The 20883-nt window shown below is 42.1% G+C and overlaps 1 protein-coding gene and 1 long non-coding RNA gene across 2 annotated transcripts in view; one reads left to right on the top strand and one right to left on the bottom strand.

The window, feature by feature from the left end:
* Nucleotides 1–14334, top strand: part of LOC130597281 (uncharacterized) — a 269591-nt gene extending 255257 nt beyond the window's left edge. Inside the window, exon 3 of the long non-coding RNA XR_008971709.1 lies at nucleotides 14158–14334. This is a non-coding gene — a long non-coding RNA (uncharacterized LOC130597281). The remainder of the gene's footprint in view (nucleotides 1–14157) is intronic.
* The window catches only part of DCC (DCC netrin 1 receptor), a 602355-nt gene that overhangs the window by 386510 nt on the left and 194962 nt on the right, over nucleotides 1–20883 (bottom strand). The window lies entirely within an intron of this gene.

Genomic DNA, 20883 nt, shown 5'->3' on the forward strand with positions numbered 1-20883 from the left:
GCAAGGACAGAAGAAAACAGGAAGGCAGCCAGGGAGGAGAATTAAGAGATGAAGAGCTCTTCTAAAACTTGTTATAGAACATGCTCGTGTTTTCTGTTTCCAAGTTTTGCTCTCTGTGGCAGTGGGTCTCTCCCTTTATCTGGCATTTTTGGTCATGCCCTTTTTTTATATCCACTTACTTCAAAGCTCCGAGACATTGAACAGCTGAGAAAAGGCTACGGTCATTAACAGTCACCAAATACAACATGTACACATTTACGCTGAGCCCTGGATTGACGTTCCCCAGCATGGCCTGCAAAAAAGAACCTACACTCATAGCAGTTAACAGTTTTTTCTATCCCCTGCATCATCACAAGGCATCGTTGCCTTCCGTGGGGCTTGCTTCCAGGATTCTTACCTCTCAGAGGCTTTAAAAGTCAGAACAAGAGAGGGCAGTACAGTTAGAGCTTCCTCACCTGTTTCAGTAAATTCACCTTTTATATGCATCCTCAGAGCTGTCACTGAAGGTCCAGCATGCTCATATTCGAAGAAAACAGACTTAAGGACATTAAGGGCCCTGCAAACATGAGGCTGCTGAAACTGATGGGTCCAGGGCAGCTTCGTGCTTCCTCTTTACTCTCACTACAGAAAGCACAGAACTGCTACAAATACAGATTTATGAGATCTGTGGCTTCCCTATAAACTTGAATAGAAGCATCACAAAGATTAAATACCTCCTACACGAAGCTACCGTGTCAGTTATTCCAAGCACATCTGTGTCAAACAAGCCTGTAGCACTGCTTGGAGATCTGAAGCTCCAAGGTCAAGGAGAGTGCCCTTAGCAATAGCCCACACATCCTTTAACCAAATAAAGGAGAAGAAAACTTGAAGCTGAAAGACCCCACCCTTGGTCCCTTGCTGCTTTAGCAACCAAGACATTACCCTATGTGATGACCCACTTTGTGATACAGGAGTAAAACTAATGGGCTTCTCACCCTGACAGCTAACATCAGAGGAACTTCAAGGTTATCATTCTCTAGGCCACAGAAGAAATTAACATTTAAAAGATCATCTCTGATGTGCTTCTTAATCAGTCCCTTGCTTTGAATCCTCCACTTTCTCTTTCAGCTCTGTGAAATGCAATCTTCCAGGATGGGTTTTCTTTTTTCTTCCCCTTCATGTTCTGCGCCAGTTGCTTCCATTATAGAGAGGGAAGAGATGTCACAGTTGCAAAAGCATTTCACTGAGCCACCCCTGGAGCTTTCTTTTTAAAATAAACATTAAGAAATAAGACTTTTGCACACAGACAATTTGAAATCTGTGAACTCAGAAATACCCCCCAGTCCAACCTGCATTTGGTAGTGGAGGTCTGTAGCTGAACTAAGTCTATTACAATGAAGTGTATTTATGGACACTCAGAGTATATGTTTTCTCTGAGGATTTTTTTCTCCTTCATCTACACAGCCTGTATAAATTAGCTTAATAACGAGGCTAATATGCATTTATTTACATTCTTAGGTAATGCAGAATACACAGCAAAACTTGATAGTTTAATCTGTTTGCACAAAATACAGTAATATGAAGCTTAATATATATTAAAAGGAGAACTCTTGTTTTAATGTTTTTATTATAACTTATGATGTGCCTTCTGGAGTGTTAAATATTTCATTTCAGTTCTATAAAATTTTGAAAATCTAGCCTTATGGCTGCATTTGAAGTTCAGATGTGGAAACTAAAATTTCTGCTCCAAGAAATGTACAACACAACACACAAGTGTGTGGTATGTGGAAATATTGCTCAATCTTTATGTAAAAATGAGCATATACTTTTGACCAGGACTTTATCATGACATTCCAAATTGCTGACTTTTTAAATGGTGCTATCACAGGATTTTGGACAGGATTGAGATGAAAGCACTTGAAAAAACAACTCCATTATAACCCTTCTATATTCATTGAATCATTAGGAGCATGTAGAGACTAGCTGTCTGACTTTCACCCAAAAGCTTTAGTGATTTATCGAAAGCTTATAGGTGATTTATCACTAAGGGTGGTGTCTTCACACCACAGAATCCTGCTCCTTATATCCAAAGTGCTCAAAACATCCATTACAAAGAAATTTTGTTCTCATAACTGACGAGCATCACCTAGAAAAAGGACTTTATCAGGGCCATGTCTGAGACCACTGAGCAGATCCATCATTGCCTGTGTCCCACATTCAAGCTGCTTCTCTAGTGTGAAATCACAGTCACTTTAAGAAAAACCCCAACAGTAAATAAACCCCTTGTGAAACCAAACAAGCTGAGTTTCATGGGTAGTTCTCACCAAAGAAAGAATTAATGACCCTCAAGCAACACATGGGTTTGTCACATTACTTTACACACTCGGTGCACAGATTTAGTCTGGCTGTAGATGTTAAACCAACTCTGATGTGATAAGAAAGATGAGAACACAAAGGCAGAAGATCCTTTCCACCACCCCTCTTGCCAGTGAGGTCTCCAAAAGCACTATTAATTGATTGGACCTTCTTGACTCCTTTCCCAGCAAAGATATTTGGGATAACCCTCTAATTCAGAAAACAGTCCAATGGCTGACGCAAGCTGATAGCTGAGGACATTGCAATGAAATGGGCACTCCATCCCTTCCTCCAGCACCAGGTGTACACACTGGGACTTCTGTCACTTTGGATAAAGCAAACAGGAAAACACAAAGACCCAGCTTGACCTGCCAGCCCTGAAAAGAAGACCACATTTCTCAGATCAGATCACTTGTAACTGAACCATAAAACACAAGGCAGAGGGCAAGACAACAACTATTTGGAGCACCTCTGCTCTGAAGCCAGGTTGAGCAAGCTGTGCTGATTCAGCCTGGAGAAGAGAAGGCTCCTTATGGGGACACCTTAGAGCAGCTCCAGTGCCTAAAGGAGCTGCAGGAAAGCTGGAGAGGGGCTTTGGACAAGGGCCTGTAGGGACAGGCCAAGGGGAATGGCTTTAACCTGCCAGAAGGGAGACTGAGATGAGCTTTTAGGCAGAAGCTCTTCCCTGTGAGGGTGCTGAGGGTTGGAACTGGATGAGCTTGAAGGTCCCTTTCAACTCAAACTATTCCATGATTCTATGAGTCAGTCAAGTGTGGCCCAATAGAGCAGGGCTGAAAAGTTGAATCCATCCTGACAGTTACCGTGTGTCTAAAGCAGTCTACCAACACCGTTCGTCTCATCTCAGAGATCCTACAGGACAGCCTTCTCATTTAGTAAGTTATGAAAGAAATATTCCTACGCTGAATCTTCAAAGCTCCAGCCTTCTTCTAATAATGTTTCAGTCTGCTGCATCCCATAGATACATTTCACACTTCAGACCAGCAGAAGAAAATACAGAATAGACACCCCAGAGATGCCTGGCTACAGATATGGGACCAAAAAAAGCAAAACAAAGAGAAGTGATTTGGGGGTATATAACTGTAGAGGCAAAAAACGAAACAAAATAAAATCATCTAAATTATTAAATTGCATTATTATTAGATTGAATCACCTAGGGGAAAAAAAAATACCACACAGGGAGGGTATGAGGGGATAAAGAGCAGAGCAGTAAGCAACACCAAGCATGAGAAGGAGGAGAAAAGCCTTCAGGGCTGTGGTGAAAGAACAGCCAAGAAACAGGGAGAAAGAAAGAAAAGAAAAGGAAAAGAAAAATCAATCCAGCAGTGAATCCAAGCCAAGCAGAAAAGGACTAGGAGGGGAGAGTTGAGTGGATTGTAAGCAGGAAAGTGCCCAAAGATCTGGCCAGATGCAAGTTTCTACCAGCTAGTGTGGAAAAAGTCAGGTTGCAAGAAGGAGACATAAGGCAACAGAATAGACATCCGTTGCTTAGATGAAAGGGCAAAGGAAGGCTGGAGAGGGCAAGGACATGGGAATGTATGCAGAGGAGAAAAAAGTCAGGTGAGAGAAAGAATAGAGAGAAGGATGAAAAGATAATGAAGAACAAGAGATACTGAGTTAAAACATCAAAAGCACACATCAGATGCCAAAAAAGCAAATCCCTTGGAAGAGCTCTAACCTAGAGACAGGCAGAGAAGCAAAGACAGAGCCAGAATTTCCAGTTTGATTTTTTTTTTCTTTCTCCTTTTTTCTTTTTTTTTTTTTTTGAGATGGTGATACATTTAGGGGAGAAAAGTGCAAGAGTGAAGAGGACTGGGGAAAACAAAGCAAAATACAAAACCCAGCCTTCATGAATGAGAACTCCGTGCTGAATTTAAGCACATTATAGCTCAGAAAAGTCAATAGCCCAAATAAAGCTGCTCAAACACACATGGCAGTGCTCAGAATAAAACCACTTCTTGGGAAGACAAAACATTTAGACAGGAGGTTTTTTGTTTTCCTATTTGTTCATTTCTTAAATGCATTCCTCCTTCCTTGGAGGCCATTTAGTAATGCAATAAATTAATTTGTACTTTAGAGTGAACTCTTTAATCCTTTTTGTTCTCTCCCCTCCCCATCAAAAGCATACTACTGAATTTGCATGCATTAGCATAATGAAACATTAATTACATAGTATTTTGGATAGGACAAGCATAGAGCTTCAATCAATCTCAATAACTTGCATCAGGAAGGTGAAAACCACTGCCCAAGCTATCAGGACAGCATAATAGACACAAACACATCAACAACGCCTGTTGCCGGTGTGATTTAAACCCAGCATCTGAAACCAAAACACACTCAGAAAAATTACAAAGAAAGTAATAAATATCAATTATGTTAATGATACACAGACAAATTGTTTTCTCCCGGTTTTGTTAGAAACTAGAGTTGTGTTTGCACTGAAGGATGAGCGAGACTGATCTGGCGTGTCTGACCCCAGGGGTAGTTTATCTCCTTCAACATATTGGGGGATACAGCTGCCAAAAATAATGCATGTATACCCTCCAACAGCATGTCCCAATGGCATCACCAAGACTTCACAGTGCACCTGCATCTCCTTATGCACACCCAAGACTGACATGTGCATAAAGCAAAGCAGCACCCAAGATAGGGGAATAGGAGGTTGGTTGGGCCCTCCTCCCATTACTATGATACCATATCCTTAGTATGATGCTCTCTCTAGCTCCATTTCCAAAACAGACAATTCCTCATTCAAGCCTTGAAATTAAAATTCTCCTACTTCTATTTAGCGAAAGGCTTCTGGGAACACCAGAATGGTGTTCATTAAGGAAACAAACTGCAGTGCTACAATAATGTATGGGAACATTAAAGAAACAAATGGGGACTTCACTGCAGATGTAGAGCCCTTCCCTCTTTGCACAATGAAAGCACAGAGCAAAGCTGATGGACTGTGTGCCCTGAATGCATCATTTCAGCTTTTGAAAAACACAGAAGAATTAAGATAAAAAAAAAAAAGGGAAAAAAGTCTAATCTGAGCATAATCTGAGCCATAAAACATCCAACAGCAATTGAGACTGCTGTTGTGAGGGATAACCAATGAATATCAAACTGCTCCCATCACACTCCCTTAATGCATCAGCCTTTTCAGCAGGAAAGAGAAAAAAAATGCCACTCCATTTACTTTCATAATAAATCACAGCTTCCTTGTTTTACTTTCTTTTAACCCCATGTCTGTCTCAACCACAGTAACAGAAAAATGGAAGGGCTAGAATAGATGACCTCCTGAGGTCCCTTCCAACCTAAACTATTTCACTAGTCCAACAAAACCAAACAAAAAGGAAAAAAAAAAATAAAACCCAGTACATTCCCACAAACCTAGAAGGAATCCAGACCTTGGGGGAAAAAAAATAACGAACATCATTAGCTAGAAAATGAAGCTCTCCTTTGGGAGTGTCAGAAGCTCCAGGACAAGGAATTTTTCTCCAAATGAGCGCCTTACAGTTTAAACATATGCCTACATCCCTTCTTCTTAATTTCCCGTCAGCACTAAAAGCACCATTTTTGTTTCACAGGATAAGCATGACAACTAAAACTTGGTTTAGAGATCAAGCCTGACCAGTCAGACTTTGACCTGTACAGTGCTGCTAAGTGAATTTACACCCACAAAGTATCTGAGCCATGAAGTCTGCCTCATGACATGGTGTAAAGCTCTTCCTGAAAACCACAGAATAAGAGAAGCAGCTTTCATGGCAGATCAATATTCGAAAGTCTTTCACAAAGATCCAGTGAAAAACTACTAAATAAAACTAGATTTCAAAGACACCACGGAGCCTAGAAGGGACATTAAGTAACGTCCAAAGCTGTCACTATGAAATTACTTGGAGGATGTATAGTTTTCAGGTGGAAACTGGGTTTCTGCAGCCCTCACACAGTAAGTGGTATTTCTCATCACACTTGTCCTTCAGCTAGAAATGTCTTCAGAGCCCCTTGTTCTCTGCCACCTACTACATACCAGTTAATTGAGCACATCTTAACAAGGTGAAAAAATGGGGGGAAAAAATACGGAATAAACTCATCAAATTTATCTCATCTACCTCAGCACGGGTGGTTGTGCAATGGAGGCTCCAGCAAAGAATCAGAAATCATTCTCACCTGTGACTGGGAAGGGGATAAGGAATCCTAAAAGATTATTCTGTGATCAAGCAACCACTTCATTCTTTGTTAGTAATGAGGTTTCAAGGAAAACAGACTTCTATGGGGAAAAGTAAACCATTTCTGCCCATAAATTGAAACACCTCAAATGAACCCTCCAGCATTGTAATTCCAAGGTGTGCTAAAACAATGGATTTGTTTGTGCTGAGATAGGTACAGTTTTTATTTCAATGTACTTCCCAAGTTCCTTATCAAATTATAAGAAAGGATATAATTTTTATTATGGGTTTGGTTCCTGTTCATCCTTGGTATAATCATAGAATAATTAGGGTTGGAAAGAACCTTAAGATCATCCAGTTCCAACGCCCCCTGCCATAGGCAGGGACACCTCACACTAAACCATGTCACCCAAGGCTTCATCCAACCTGGCCTTGAGCACTACCAGGGATGAAGCATTCACAGCTTCCTTGGGCAACCCATTCCAGTGCCTCATCACCCTCACAGTAAAGAACTTCCTCCTTAGACCCAATCTAAATTTTCCCTGTTTAAGTTTGAACCTGTCACCCCTTGTCTTATCACTGAAGTCCCCAATGAAGAGTCCCTCCCCAGCACCCTTATAGCCCCCCTTCAGATACTGGAAGGCTGCTCTGAGGTCTCCACGCAGCCTTCTCTTCTCCATGCTGAACAGCCCCAACTTTCTCAGCCTGTCTTCAGATAGGAGGTGCTCCAGTCCCCTGATCATCCTCGTGGCTTCCCCTCCACTTGTTCCAGCAGTTCCAACAGTTCCTTTTTACGCTGAGGACACCAGAACTGCACACAATGCTCCAGGTGAGGTCTCACAAGAGCAGAGCAGAGGGGCAGAATCACCTCCTTCAACCTGCTGGTCACGCTCCTTTTGATGCAGCCCAGGATACGGTTGCTTTCTGGGCTGCGAGCACACACTGAAGCCGCCTCATGTTCATTTTCTCATCAACCAACACCCCCAAGTCCTTCTCCTTGGGCTGCTCTGAATCTCTTCTCTGCCCAACCTGTAGCTGTGCCTGGGATTGCTCCCACCCAGGTGTAGGACCTTGCACTTGGCATGGTTAAACTTCATGAGGTTGGCATCAGCCCACCTCACAAGTGTGTCAAGGTCCCTCTGGATGGCATTCCTTCCCTCCAGGGTATCAATCGAACCACAGAGCTTGGTGTCATCGGCAAACTTGCTGAGGGCGCACTCAATCCCACTGTCCATGTCAGCGACAAAGATGTTGAACAAGACCGGTCCCAACACCGATCCCTGAGGGACACCACTCGTTACTGGTTTCCAACTGGACATGGAGCCGTTGACCACAACTCTTTGTGTGTGGCCATCCAGCCAGTTCTTTATCCACCGAGTGGTCCATCCATCAAATTGATATCTCTCCAATTTAGAGGCAAAGATATCAAATGCTTTGCACAAGTCCAGGTAGATGACGTCAACTGCTCTACCCCTGTCCCTCAGTTCCATAGCCCCATCATAGAAGGCCACCAAATTGGTCAGGCAGGATTTCCCCTTAGTGAAGCCATGCTGGCTGTCACCAAGCACCTTGTTGATTTTCATGTGCCTTAGCATGCCTTCCAGGAGAATCTGCTTCAAGATTTTGCCAGGCACAGAGGTGAGACTGACTGCTCTGTAATTCCCTGGGTCATCCATTTTCCCCTTAAATATGTTGTATTGCAGTGGCACCAAAGAGCAGGAAGGAAACACTCAGGTAAGGTTTACTGCTCCTGCTCCTCCTTGGGGTTTGTGTTTCCTGATGAACAGTCATAATTTGACACAAAGAACATTTACTTCTCCTTATTCTGCTCTGAGCTACGACAAAAAGTCTCAGTCTCTCTCCAAGGAACAGTTTAGCCACTACGGTTTACTCATCTCTTTTCCTCTTCCCAACTGTCTTTGTAAAGGTGAAGATGCTCTCTCCAAGCTTTTGCAACATCTGAAGAATGCTCTCCTCAACCCCTCAAGAGCCAGATCATTTTCCTGTTCCTTATCTAACCACGGCTGACAAATGAATCAGGCTGCTCCCTCGGGTCCCCCTTCAACCAAAGCACGGAGTGAACACTGAGTAAGCCCAGATATAGCTAAAAAGCAATATCAAAGCAATATGAAGTATTCACCCCAGCAACTGCCACAATATTTGGTAGAGGAACAAGTACATAAGAAGCCTTTCTGTCCCTCTCCTGCCCTCCCATCTGGGATTAGGGATCACTTGGCCATGCGAGAAGCAAGACTTCTTGCCTCCATCTTCTCTGTCTGCTTGCATAAAGCTGCTTGACTGTTCAGTTCTGCATTGATTGATACCCAGTTCCCACTGCAGGTCTGTTGAAGAGAGCATCTTACCGTCACATCACCGAAGAGTCACTCTGACCAAGACAGAGACCCCTGTTGTCTTCAGGTAAGCTGGCCCAAGGACTGGTGTGCACTGAGGTTCAAAATGCCTGAAGGCATACTCTGAGTTTGCTGTGCAATTCTGGTTTAATCACAGATACTGTTTTCTTGTCTCACTAACCTGCTTCTGGAATGACTATATAAATCTGTATCACTCAGTCTCTTGGATATAAAGTTATTCAGGGTATTGACAATTTCACTTCTAACTCTGATGAGCGTGTGCTTTAGGAAAGATCAGATTAAGAGGAGCAGCACTGCTGCAGGAAGTGAGGTCCTTCACCCATATAATCAAAACAGAATTGCTATGCAAAAACCTGTTGATAAGTATGTCTTTTGAGCCTAGGAAAAGCTTTGGAGTCAGAGCCCGAAATCCAGTCACTCTTATTAAAACATTGTGCAGTAGTAACTTCCACTCAATTTTAAGTACAGAGCAAATAAATCCCCAAATACCCTGATGTCCTATCCCCAGTCTGAGAAATTTCCTCATGATAAAGTTATTCTTAGAAGTTTGCCAGCTCTTAGGGAAAACAGAAGGAGCAGTCCGACATCATATTATTCACTTGAATGAGTTTCCAAATTGAAATCACCAAGATTGCAAATACAGAGTTGTAACTACATGGGAATCCATTTGAAATAATTTCAGGTCTGAATATTGCCATACGGTCCTGTTGATTTCAATGAAGAAAGCCTACTCATGTGGATAATGCTATGCAGATGGGGCAGTGGCGGTGGGGCCTCTTGCCAAGACTGTGCCTGCTCTTGGCCACCCCTGCAACTAAATGCCTTTTGATTGGAAGTATTTCTGGGAAGACAAAAAAAGCTATATACCAAAAGTATTTACATCCCTTGGACTGATGGTGTAGCCATATGTCTGGCATGCTCTATTTGAGGTTCTAGGAAAAATCAAAAATCAAGATGGCTGTTGGGAGGTTTGGGATTTTTGGTTAGTTGTTCGTTTTTAAATAAAAAGCAGGATCAAAGAAATTAAAGAAACAACACCACCATAACAAACAAACAAACAAACACCACCAAAACCCAAAAAGAAACCCAAACAAACCAGGGCTTGTAAACAAAAAACACTGAAACACAGCCAGCACACACACGCACAAGGACATGCAGACATAAAACCTTGCAGACCTTGCTCCCATAAATGCATTTTGTCCAAGACACCAGACTGAATGTACAGATCATGGAGATGAAGCCCTCATGCAGAGAGACGGTGCATGTCCTCCAGGTAAAACATTGAACTAGTAAACTAGTACAAAAGAAGCATTGTAGGCCAAAAGAATGTCAAACTGTTTAGAAATATTTTCTCCCAGATCTCCATTCCTGCCTCTGATCACTCTTTCCTTTACATGAGGCAGCTGACTTGCACAAAAAGTATCACTTTGGCTGTACACAAGAGGATTTCCTCCAATACTACTACAGATTAGAAAGGTTCTTTACTTATTTTAATGACATTATAAACTATATGACAGCTTAATAAGCTATAAGAGGTATTTAATCACCTTAAAATCAAATGTCAAAATTGTTCTACAGACAACAGCCCATCTGCCTCCACTCGCCCAATCCATCCCTCGTCTGTTCTCCTACTTTATGCTACAATTTTGACACATCTCCTTTGACATTAAGGCTGTGTAATTGGTTTCTTCACCCTGTTTACTTGTTCAGACAAATTCTGGCCAAGCGACAGAAAGCCACATTGGCACATCCTACAGTAAACTCCCACCACCAGCCGGGACAAGACAGATTTTATTGCACATTTCTCTTTGGTGCCTTCCAGCTCTCCACTTGATTTGAGCTGGGCAAAGGTTCAATTCACACAATTTCAAGGAAAAAGAAAAAAAAAAGAAGGAAAAGATCAAATCCCTGAGCCACATGCGAGGCAGGTAACAGGAGAAGGAAATATTTGTCACTGTTTTCAGTGAAGTTGTGAAAAAGGCAATTACAAATTTAGAAAGACAGTTAGTGGGGAGCCCCAGAGGTTGTTTCATAACCTTTGGCATTGGTAAGAGCTCCTTTTAAATGCAGATTCTGAAATCAGGGCACGCTGGGGCTGCAGTGGTACCTCGAGACCCCGGCAGCCATCACACAGTGTCCCATTGTAGCGGGCGTTGTGCAGTAGCACAATACCGACCTTATTCCCTGAACCTCCTGCAGAAAGGGGGCTGCCATATTCTGCAGCTGAGCAAAAGCCACAAGCCTTACCCTGGCTGCCCTGAATACCAATAACCCTCAGGGTACAGGCCACCCTACGTCTTTCTCTGGCTGCAAAGTTACAGAAGTTTTCTGAAAAAAATCTCAGTTTGAAAAGCAGTTTTACCCACCAAAAATGGCTGCAACTCCACCTGAGAGCCCACCACAAACCACTGCCCTGATACCACTGGAAATGACATCTTTCTAAGCTAAAAAAATCCCCAAAACGGCATTGCTGAACCGGGAAGCAGCTGCCAAGAGCACAGTGCAAGAGGCAACTTCATCAATTGTTTACTTCAGTTTACACGAACCATGGTAATTAATGAAATTAAAGCCTGCTAGTCTGCTTGCTATGGCTGCACGCTTGAAACAGCATCCCATAAGCACACTGTTTTGGCATGTCTAATGGTATAACTTGGTCATTAAAAACCTCCCACTGAAAGCAGGACACATCGTACTCCTGCTAGGCAGTCTCTTTCCCCAGCAGGAAAAGAGAAATCTATATGATACATCATTGCAAGGAGGTTGTCCTAGATGACATTTGAAGGTACCTTCCAACCCAAACTGTTCTATTGATTCTATGACTCTTGGGGTAACAGCACACTGCAAGTTTATTAAAACTCCTAAGTGCTGACTAAGCTTATTAGCATATGACAACTAAAAATCAAATAACATTTTTTATCTTTAAGTAGAGAAATACTTCACACTTACCAGAAAAAAAAAAAAAAAAAAAAAATCAGATTCAAAAAGGAACTAGGTGAACCCAAGGTTATTTATCTCCCTGTGATTCGTCAATCAGGCAGGATGCCTTTTACTGCATGGGTGACATGGTTTAGTGTGTGGTACCCCAGCCCACGCCAGGGGTGTTGGAACTAGATGATGTTAAGGTCCTTTCCAACCCTAACTGTTCTATGATTCTATGGTGCTTCACCAGAGCAGCTTTAATAATCATATAAAGTTGGTTTGAACCCGATTCAGATTAAGAGGGAAAGAACAAAAGGGGTTTAGACTTGTGGCTTTTTGAAATCACAGCACTAACATGATTTCAGACACTATCATGATTTATTTCACTAAATTACTAGGCCTTCACTATTCCTTTTTCTTTCTGACATAGAAACAAGTGTCAAAAGAACCAGCACTGAGCAGTGGGAGGAGAAGAAATCAGAGTCCACACAGTCGTTGCTCGGTTGGGTTCCTCTTCTTTGGTTTGGATATTTTTCCCCCCAGGATTAAGGAAGAAGAAAGAGCATATATCAAACACCCCATGAGCCTGTTCAAGAGCACCATCACTTTAAAAGCTCTATCTTTAATTAACAAATTAAAATGCTATAATTCTTTTCCTTTGATATTTAAGTTCCACAACAGCTTCCTAAAGCCCATTACACTGCAGGCAAAGCCCCTGGAGATTCAGTTTCCCACATTCCTTCACTGCTATGCGTAAATAAAAACACATAAATGTTGATGGCAAATTAATCCTATGTCAAAGGGAAAGTGGGAGACATTACATACAAAAATGTGAGGATACTGTAACAGAAAATACAGGAATAAAATTACTTGCTGGGGAAGGAATAAAGGTTAGGACCAAACATTTTCATTTAAATTACTGGCACTTGTGTAGATAAACATTATTTGGTAATTTTACTTAGGTACTAAAGGGGTTTTCACTCCCAAATGGCCCATTTCTACCAATTACGCCAATTAATTAGGGAAAAAAAGATGGAGTAGAGGTGCTTCAGTTTCTCTAGGAACAAAGATAGGAAGAAGGGAAATCCATTTACATTAATAAGTATCCATCAAAACACTCCGACTGACAGCCAGTGCAATGGAGCAGTTCCAGCACATATGCTTCCTAACTGGCTCTTTGTCGTGTCCTTCCTGTGCACTCCACAGAAACCTGACTGGACCGGATTCCTCTGTGGCCCAAAAATAACTGCCAATTCTTGTTAAATATGGATGCAGCACATCAAGAAAAAAGAAAAAGCACAAAGAGGAGTTCTTTTTCTCCAGTTTGACCATCTATAGTGATTTCCAATTATTATTTTGCCCTCAAAGTCACTTCAAAGCCAGCAACTATCATGCCTCATATTTTAACTTATGACTGGATCAGGAAGACACACCTATTAAAAACAGATGTTTCTCTACAAGTGGAAGTACCCTCTAAAAATCCCAGTTCTATAAGCAAATTTCAGTAAGATTTCTTTAGAAGTAAAAACCACTATTTTAAATTACACCGAATCATTAGCAGCAAACTGTAACAAATGTCACTGAGCAAATGTCTCCTGGGTGGATTTTTGACCTGGCCAAACTTTCACCATGGCATGCAGCAACCATAGCAGCCAGACAATATTTTATTCTATTTCTTAACCTCTGTCATGCAGTATGGCTCACCACACCTAACCTGAAGATCTCCTGAGAAAGACAGCTTGAAGATACTTGCTAAAAGTAGTATGAGGTGTTGTATGCCAACAGACACTGCCTTAACATACACATCTTTGTTCAATATAACAGGCAGGGACAAGGTAACCCAGAGCTGCCTACCCTCAGGGATGAAGCATCCAGAGCAGACCACTATGGGATGCCACCTCAAGGTGCCTTATGGCATGAGGGGAAGCCCTACATAGTTTTGTCTTACATGGGCAACTGAAAGAAGACTTACCCAGCCTGGCTTCCCTCAAGGAGTAGATGATATGGATCATAGAATCATAGAATCATAGAATAGTTAGGGTTGGAAAGGACCTTAAGATCATCCAGTTCCAACCCCTTTGCCATGGGCAAGGACACCTCACACTAAACCATCTCACCCAAGGCCTCGTCCAACCTGGTCTTGAACACTGCCAGGGATGGGGCATTCACAACTTCCTTAGGCAACCCATTCCAGTGCCTCATCACCCTAACAGGAAAGAACTTCTTCCTTAGATCCAATCTAAACTTCCCCTGTTTAAGTTTGAACCCGTTACCCCTTGTCCTGTCACTACAGTCCCTAATGAAGAGTCCCTCCCCAGCATCCCTATAGGCCCCAAACTTCAGATACTGGAAGCTGCTCTGAGGTCTCCACGCAGCCTTCTCTTCTCCAGGCTGAACAGCCCCAACTTTCTCAGCCTGTCTTCATACAGGAGGTGCTCCAGTCCCTGATCATCCTCGTGGCCTCCTCTGGACTTGTTCCAACAGTTCCATGTCCTTTTTATGCTGAGGACACCAGAACTGCACACAGTGCTCCAGGTGAGGTCTCACAAGAGCAGATGCTAAATGCTGTGCTGTACTTTAATTACACATATTCCTGAAGCTCCCATACCACCTATACAGCACGGACACAAACCATTTGAGAAGACATCTTCAATCATGTGCTGGTTCTGGCTCCCTAAAGCAGACCTCCAGGCAAGAACAAAGAAGTTGTTCCTCACTCAAGAAAAATGCCCTAAAACTTGAGGAGAATGTTTATAAATAAATAAAAAAAGCTTATATAATTATATAATTTATCTATCTTCAAGAATTACAGCAATTTCTGCGCAATAAAGCACATCTCCCTGGTTTAATTGTATTCTTTTAGAAAAAAAAAGTAATCAGACCTCAATTTTTATATAAGAATATTGTTTTCCATGTCCATTTCCAAATACCTACATGAAACAGAAAAATATTACGTCCCTACAGAGACAAAAAGAGGGCACATTCATCTTACTAGGAGTCCAAGGTACCATCCTGCAGTAACTAATCATATTTAGTTTTTTCATTTTTACATTTCAGTACATATATTTTGGGTTTTTTTAGAATATTTTATGGCAGAGATCCTACAATCATTATGTAGTGGATTTTGCCTCAATTTAACTTTTTAATAACTGAATCCTGTGTGATGTGCATCCCATGAATCGGATGAGAATTTAACCAGTTCAGCTTTTGCATTCCTTCCTCCAAGTAAGGGGTTTAGTTCTTCTATTTGTTCAAAACCTGACCTATGTTTTAGGCAAATCTCGATTAAAACTTTTGTGAAGTCAGCTGATTAAAAAGCTATCCATACCTTATTCAATTTAGATATATCTTCTGCTTTCCCTCCCTACTCTAAGCTTCCTTTTTTTTCTTTTTGCCTGTATTGTATAGTACTGATTTCAGCTGTCATATTTTCACCAGCTAGTGTTTTGTTATAGTATTTTGTATTTAAGTATTGATTTACCCTGCAGGTTTGTAAACTTTTTTATTTTTAATCAAGCACAGGCAACTGGCAGAAGTAGGACAGGCAACTACCAGTAGGATACAGAAGGAGAACAAAATGCTATTTTGACATGACCACTTGTGTATTGATAGTCCTGTCAAAATCCAGCAGCCTCCAGACCTCCAGGAGCTGCTAAAAAAACCTGAGCAGCTGGGTTTTCAGGACAGATGATTACAGCAAGCCAACAAAGTGAGAGACCATTTGGACATCAACCTCGGAGGAGCTGGATCAGGGAGCGTTTGATCCCTGCTCCAGAGGATGGAGCATCCATCTGTTCGTGCTCCAGCCTGGCTCTAGGGAACCCTGGGATGACACAGCACAAGTGCATCTCACACTACATCACCCATCCTTCACACCTACCATCTGCTGAGCCGGACAGCATTCGTAGCACACTGGTGATAAAATGCCTGCTTGAAATGACTGCGGAACTACTCTAGCTTTCAGCACACTTTGCAGTGAAACAAGGAACGTTTTCTTTCATTTTAAGAGCATATCAGAAGAAGAAAATGTGTATAGATTCTATTTTTTCTTTTCTTCTTCACCTACTATAAGTGATGAATTTGTGTATTTTCTAAGCAAAATAGTGTCGCTGTTGCTGTTGCAATGCAATTGCATTCACTGCACAGAAATACATTTTAAGTAGTAAAATATACCTAGTGACAATGAAATCTGCAGTTATACAATATTTGCATGCAAGTATAAAAGCAGTTTGAAACTAAACTTCAAAGCGACATCACTGGATCTGTCACATCAGAAAATTCAGTTAGAAATGCCTGTAGTTACCAAGAAAAGAAACTCAGAAAACTCAAGGAAAATAATTCAGAAGAGTAGCTGTTGATCATATCACATAACATTTACACCAGAGAAATGTTTATCATTGTGTTTGTTTTATGATTTAGCTTCAACTGGATATAAATATGCAGATGCATATGTTCAATGCAGCTCAGTCAGAGGCATGTTCTTACCACTTGAACAGTTGCAGTTGTAAGCCTTAGTCAGTGCCATCTCTGTAATCAACCTGGATCCAAGAGGATGAAGAGGTACAGTCCCATACGATTCAGGATGGGGACAACCCATGTTTTACAAACATCGTGTTCAAAACAAGCTCCCCATGACCCGGCTTCAGTGAGCGCTTGAGCCCAGAAACCCCCTGTGTGCTGGGCTGCACCCCCAGAGCGTGAGCAGCAGCTCAGGGAGGGGATCCTGCCCCTCTGCTGCGCTATGGGGGGACCCCGCTGCAGTCCTGATCCAGCTCCAGGGCAGGTGCACAAGAGGGACGTGGAGCTGTTGGAGCGAGGCCAGAGGAGGCCATGGAGATGCTGCGAGGGCTGGAGCAGCTCTGCTCTGGAGCCAGGCTGAGAGAGCTGGGCTGGGGCAGCCTGGAGAAGAGAAGGCTCCTGAAGGGGAGACCTCAGAGCAGCTCCAGTGCCTGAAGGGGCTGCAGGAAAGCTGGAGAGGGGCTTGGGACAAGGGATGTAGGGACAGGCCAAGGGGAATGGCTTTAACCTGCCAGAGGGGAGACTGAGATGAGCTCTTAGGCAGAAGCTCTTTGCTGTGAGGGTGCTGAGGCACTGGCACAGGGTGCCCAGAGAAGCTGTGGCTGCCCCATCCGTGGCAGTGTTCAAGGCCAGGTTGGACACAGGGGCTTGGAGCAAGATGCTCTAGTGGAAGGTGTACCTGCCCGTGGCAGAGGGCTGGGACTGGATGATCTCCAAGTTCACTTTTAACCCTAACCAATTCATGAGTCTATGAAAGGACTCAGCTTTATTCCTATCCCTCCATAATAATAATTCATACACATAGCACCCTTTTACTTGACTTTTTTTTTTCATTTATTTTATTTATAGCTATACTGAGATTTTACAGCCCCAGCCCCAGGGAGTTATAGGGATTTCAATCAGCCACTCACTGTGGCCAACAGGGCAGCCCATGGAGCTGCCGAATGAGCCTGAGCTCAGCAATAGCTTTCTGGTGTGACTACTGCTCTTCCTTACCCCTGCCAATTGCCTGGCAGCACACAGCATGGTAGTTTGGGCATCCTAAAACATTATTTTCATAGCTCTGCAAATGCCTGCTTTGGCAGATGTCTCAAATCTTAAGCCCCAGGACATTTCTTTGTAAAACTTCTGATCTATTTCTTATTTTCTGCATTGTTATTGTTAATTCTTCCCTCCACCCCCCCAGCATTTAAGGTATCTTAGAGAGTATAAGACACCAATATCATTCATTCACAGCTCTGCTGGAGCCCATCTATTCAATATTTGGGTGTACAAGCACTGAAGAAAGATGTTAAGTAATAGAGCAGTCTCATCACTGCCAGGAGCTTTCAGGAGTCAGTGCTTACATGGCTAGGTGTTTTCAGAAGGATGTGATATAGACCAGAAGGAATGGCCAGGGTCTGGGATTAAGTCTTTCTCTGCTGTGTCCTTTGAAATAAAAGGACACATTGAATTAAAAGCAAGATCCACAGAGTCATAAGACATTATGTGGCCAAAACCACTATCTTCCTTTGTACTAAACTCCATTTCAAAAACATGTAGAGATGAAAACTTAAAATATATCACAATTACTTAGCAGCTATTAGTAATGCATGTTCTACAGTTTTATGAAGTGTTAATAAACTCAATAATAAAAATATATTAATATGCAGTAAAATTTTAATTATGAAATGTAATTATAGGTCATTTGTTTGCTTTTAATCATGCTGAATAATTGGCTCCCTTGCTTCCCACCGATTCATTTATCATTCTTTAGAGAAGTGGCTTTAATGTAATATATGGCAAGTAATGTTTTATACCTACTCCATACTTATGTGGACAACTGCAAAAGATATAGGACAGTAGTGATTTGGGCTCTCTGGGGATGAAGCCATACCATCTGGCAATGCTTGACACCTGGCTGTACACAGATAGAATTGACTACACAGGGCAGGACTGGAGAACCCAGCTCACAGCATCTGCTATGATTTACTGATGCAACCCATAGGACAGTGAAAAGGGAGAATTTATGGCAAAATTTGAGAAACATCCAGCGAAAAGCACAGATACTGATGGTCTGCAGCTCTTTAAGAAGACAGGCTACAATTTATAGATCACTCAGGCATTATGCCCTAGAATGCTTCGATATTATGCTCAAAACACAGCCCTCATCAAACATGGAGATTGAATTTCACTAGCTGCTACAGAAACATTGCAGGTTTCTGCTTGCACAGTGAGGTGAGAAGCAAAGCCTTGCCAGGGCTGCAAAAGCCATGTGGCACGCAGAATGCCGCGTGTGAATCTGCTGCTAAGACACGTCGGGAGACTACGGATAACAAAGCATCCTGCCAAACACGTTGACCATTGAACCTCTGGATCTCTATCACGTTGCTTAAAGAAGAGAGATGTGAGAAATCTGAACCCACAGGCCCTAGAACAGACAGAAAATGACAGATGAGAGAAATCTCCAGAGTAGGACCAGCAAATGAAGTGCCAGAAGTGGTCACTTAACAAATGAGGAGTTGTCAAGTGAAACAATTCTTCAGATCTTTTAAGCAAGATGCTGTTAAATTACAGCTTGAGCATGTCAGAAGTCCACCGAGCATCTGCCCTGTTTGAGCGCCTGACAAGGAAGCTGACTGCGGTTAGCTACAAGAGGGGCTTTAGACACGACTAATTAAGAGGTCCACTTAAGTAGATAAATGAAGAAGCATGAAGTCAGTCCTCACTCTGGGTTTTTGTGAAAGCCACCCCAGTACAGAATGAGATGGCAGCTGTCCCTGAACACCAGTATGGACCTCTCGTGTATTTGTAGGTACAAGTCACAGATATTCCTAGCTCACGGGCATCACAAACTGACTGCATAAGAGGTACCAGACAGCACTCTTATCCCAGATTGAAAGGACACCATCACCTGCCAGCTGAATTGCTTTCTTCTTTAAATAATTAACATCATAATTAAGGAGAAGAACATCACCAGGACACTCTGAAGAACAGGCTTGCTGTTTAACTGAAAAACAGAATAATATATGCTTGTATTTCAAAATGCTTTTATTGACCAGCATTTTCAGCTTTTCATTTCAAAAAGAGAAACTGGCCAATTTAGAAAAAGAAAAAGAAAAGTAATTACAATATGAACAAAGTAGGTTTGAATTAAAACTTGAGGCAGGACCTAACTTTTCCCCAGCTGTATGTACAGCATAGCAAATGTTTGAGGTCTGCAGCTCTGCAGTCCCAGTACCAGAAGTGTCATTCCAAGGCCTATATTTGGGGGGAAATACAAAGTTACTGGGCACTGTGATCTTTTAAAGATCTGTAATACATGTCTATTCACACATCACCCTTCTTTGGGAATGGGTACATTCAGCATTTCTGTAAAATACCTTTAAAGGTTAAAAAAAGGTAATGGAGGTTGCTTTGAAACAACATGATTTTAAAGTAGCTTTTAGTTTTAAAATAGGAACAGTTCTCTATTCTATGGCTACAGCCTAACAGTAATTCCCTGTTTACCAGTACCTGAAGGGTTTGGGGTTTGTGTTTTTGGGTTGGTTTTATTTTGCTGTATTACTTAGAACTATGTATTTATTTAATTAGTCTTTAAATGACCATAAGTTATCTTAATCAAGTACATTAAAAATACATGGTTTGCTAAGGCAGCAAGTGTCAAAATAAGCCCAAATAACACTGTGTTCAGGATATGTAGAATACACTAAATGTTACATATCCTAGAGGACAAGTACTACAGAAAGCTGATGTTGCTAGGAAGAAATTCTCACTTCATAATTAGAGATGCTGAAAACTCCTGCAGCCTGCTGAGTGACAAGCCCATTTCTTACTAACCAGGTTATTATTCAACAGTCAAATCCAGTAGTAAAATGCCAGTCAGAGATTCATCTGTCCTCAGAATAATTTGTCTCTGTACTGTAACTTTCCCCAGAACATCAAACTCTACATGCATCACACCACATGTGAATACAGGAGTACTTTGGCAGGTGCAAGGTTTGAGCTAAGAATGAAGTGAAAATGATGGTTACAGTGGTGGCAGGGATTTTTGCAGCCAATATTGCTTTGAAAAACAAAGCTACCCATCAAACCAACAAAAGAGGTAACACAGGATGAATAAGCCATTACCATCTTAGCCTTTATACTGAAAATCTTCACCCTGGAAGAGCAGGGCTTGGACCAACACTGTCTTTCTAACAAGGAGGTAGCTCCAATACCCAAAATGCCAACCTGGGGGGCTTCTGCCTTCTCCTCTGCAGACCTTTCCTTGTGCAGGGTTAAGCCTGTGGCTTTTGCTCATACTTTGCATCTCTAAGGGCCCTCATCCCCACAGGCATCTCTGCAGCCTGGGGACATGCTCCACCGGCAGTTCCACAGGCTCTTCAGTCCAAATCCTTCTTTGTTCCTGGCTGTCATCTACCCACCTGATTACTGTAACCCCCCTCCGTAGCCTCAGGGAGAGAAGCCATCCTTCCTCACATGATTGCCAACAGCAAAACTACTGAAAAATGCATAAAAAAGATAAAGAACGGGAAACAAGTAACTAGCAAGTAGTACAACTGCAGTACATACCACCAACCAGCCCTTAA

The sequence above is a fragment of the Pezoporus wallicus genome, unplaced genomic scaffold (assembly GCF_028554395.1).
Source record: "Pezoporus wallicus isolate ANWC-B61680 ecotype Strahan unplaced genomic scaffold, APGP_CSIRO_Pwel_v1 scaffold_13428, whole genome shotgun sequence".
NCBI lineage: Eukaryota > Metazoa > Chordata > Aves > Psittaciformes > Psittacidae > Pezoporus > Pezoporus wallicus.